This window comes from Octopus bimaculoides, chromosome 19 (assembly GCF_001194135.2).
Source record: "Octopus bimaculoides isolate UCB-OBI-ISO-001 chromosome 19, ASM119413v2, whole genome shotgun sequence".
NCBI lineage: Eukaryota > Metazoa > Mollusca > Cephalopoda > Octopoda > Octopodidae > Octopus > Octopus bimaculoides.
The window spans coordinates 39,236,660-39,239,981 of NC_068999.1; positions in this window are offsets into that span (position 1 = coordinate 39,236,660).

Consider the following 3,322-nt stretch of genomic DNA (forward strand, 5'->3'; position numbering starts at 1 on the left):
TTTCTATTTGAAAATTAGTTATGAAACACGTGTAATCTTTTTATTATATTTATCTTATGATATTTACTTTACTTTATATTATACTCATTTATTGTGCTTTTAATTATTAATTTTTCTATACGTGATAGTCGATTTTCATCGACGAGTTCTTGAAACTTGGTTATTTTCCATAAAACTATATATTTTATATATATTTTATCTATAAAGCTCAATTTAATTTTAATTTTTATAAATTGATTTTAATTGAGTTTTTACCTGTAATTTTGGATTTTGTCCCTAATATATATATATATATTGAAATATATACATACATGAGTGTGTGTGTGTGTTTGTGTATGTCTGTGTGTGTATGTGTGTGTGTGTGTGTGTGGATAGATAGATAGATAGATAGATAGATAGATAGATAGATAGATTGATTGATAGAAACGTAGAGGTGAAGCCGTTTGGTGAAAACTTCTCAAACACATCTCCGGTTATTTTGGTCGCTTTTTGGGGACATGTCTCTTCTATTCTAGTCTCGATATTACATTTTCATTCCGTCAGGATGAATAAAATAGCGGTGGATTGGCTCCGTTTCTGTAATTCTTTAAAATTTCTGCTTTGTTAATCGTTGGTACTAATTTTAAATCTTCACCAGTTTAAAAACCATCGCATAGGTCTTGTGGTTGCTTCCACTTGAATGACTTATCCGTTAGAAAATTGGATCAGGTCCTTCGTTGGAAGATAAATTCCTTTCTTCGTTTTTGTTAATTTATTCTTCCTTGTATTCAGATTTTAAACGGATTGAGGAATATTCAAATTTACCAAAACCGTAGGAAGACAAGGGTCTTAACGACGTTTACCGAGGTGCTGGTGTCGGTTGTAGATTTTCAGGTGGTGAAGATAATAGGAATGGTGATGGTAGAGGTAGTGGTAGCGTAGCTGCTGCTGCTGGTAATAATGATGTTGGCGACAACAATGACAATGATCCTGCATTTGCTGCTTCTGCCACTGTTTATGACTGTGATGATGATGTTAATGACAATAATGAAAGTAAATTGAATAATTTACTCTTCTGATTCTATCGGATGAAATTAATATCAAAGCCTAGAAAGTCTCCAGAGTATCTCAGATGAAATGTGTTTTTGTTACATTCATCTTGAGTGCAAAACTAATGCAGCGTCTAGAGGTATTTATTTGCGCCTTTCGGTATATGTATACGAGTCAATCAGTTTGATGGTGTATTTAAATAACATGTTTATATTTTTGTGTACTTGTATATCCCAGTATATATGTATGAATCTGTGTGTGTGTGTGTGTGTGTGTGTGTGTGTGTGTGTGTGTGTGTGTGTGTTTTCTGCTATACGTTAGTACGGAATTATGTGCTTTGAATGTCTGTTTGTCCGAGTGCGTGGATAGATTATGTGTGTGTATGTTTTTATGCAAACATTCGAGGCAGTATGGTAAACTCATTCTCCTCACAGATTCCTTCAGACGGCCATGCATGAATCTGCAGGAAATTACCAGCATTAGTGATAGGCACCTACTCACACCTCAGCGTGTACATACCCAGGGCGCCCGTATGTATCCAGTGCAATAATTCACAGATCAGCTGCTTACTGTCACGCGATTCTGTCTCTTTTATAACCCCGAATGTTAAACGTTATCTTCATGGAGCCAGACAAAAACCGGACATGTCCAGACAGGTGATTATGATAACGATGGTGATAGTAGCGGTAGTAATAGAGATAATGATGAATGTGATGGTAGTGGTGGTGGTAATGATGATGATGATGATGATGAAGATGATGATGATGATCAACACGATGATTATGAGGATATATTTGGATATGTGACTGTTCGTGACCGAATCTTTATGGGTGCGTTCCTGTTAACTATTCAAATTTTGTTTCCCATCGCGAATTGAAGCATTGCGCTGATATGCGGGTATATAATAAATTTGTATGAGTTTGTAGCAATAACGTTGTAGTAATACGGATAATATGTGTACTTTCGTTCGTGTATGAATATGCGTTCGTGTGTGAATATGCGTAAAGGCAATCATACGACCTATAACTGCCTTCCTACCGACGAATGTGTGATTCTGTGTGTCTGTCGTGTTCGAGAGTTTATTTACACGCACATACACACACACGCACTCACACACAAATACCAGCACACAACCCCCCCTACCTATACACATATTCTTACACATTTGTACATATACCTATTTTCCTTTGATGCATAAACATATACATTCACACCAGCACAAAGACATTCCTATCCATAGTTAGTTCCTGCACACCCGCACACACATAGTATATATATATATATATCTATCTATCCTTCTATCTATGTATCTCTCTCTCTCTATCTATCTAATTAGGTAGCTATGTGTCTCTGTCTGTTTCTCTCTCTCTCTTTCTCTCTCTCTCTCTTTATATATATATATATATATATATATATATATATGTGTGTGTGTATGTATATATACATGTACACACATACCTATATATAAACACACGTATATGTTTGTATGCATGTATTTCTCAGTATACGTGCGTACATGCGTAGGCATGCGGCTGCCTAGTGTGTAGCCAATTCTATGAGAACGCATGTGTATGCTTGTACAAGGCTATCCAATTATGTGTTCCTGCTTGATTATGCTTATATGCGAATGTGTGCGCGCGTATTGTTCTTCTCCAAAGAATAGGTTGTCAAAGTGATTTGCAGGAATAACCTCTCACGACCAGCTGAAAGGAACATGTCCAGACAGTTGGCTTCTCTATTCAAACCAAGATCAATTTAATCTTCTGTTTCAACTTAATATATTTTGACATGCTGCTTCTCACCAACATATAAATCTCATTCTTACCAAGACTCTTTCCTCGAAATTCTATTGACATACCAATTATAGCTCAACAAACATCCTAATTTAAAGAAAAGAAAGAAAAAAGCTCCCTATTCACTAACAAGTCATATTAATAATCACGTTTTTCGAGATATTTCAAGAAATTTATATCGAAGTAATAGATAAAACGTTGGCACATAAATATTTGGGAAGTAAAGAATAGTCTATTTTGTCTGGTTTTACATACCCAATGGTATATTTCTCCCGTATGGAGGATGATGATTCTATAACATACACAGGTATCCAAGGCAGTAATGGAAAAAATCTGCAGAAACGCATTTAATCTGATGCTTCTCGCATCTTCTCTCATTTCGGTATAACAAACATGAAATTAATTTTCTAAAAGTGTCACATAACGTATTTCATATATTTTGTTGTAGTATATATATATATATATATATTAGCGCCAGGAAAACATGTTTTCCAGTTGTT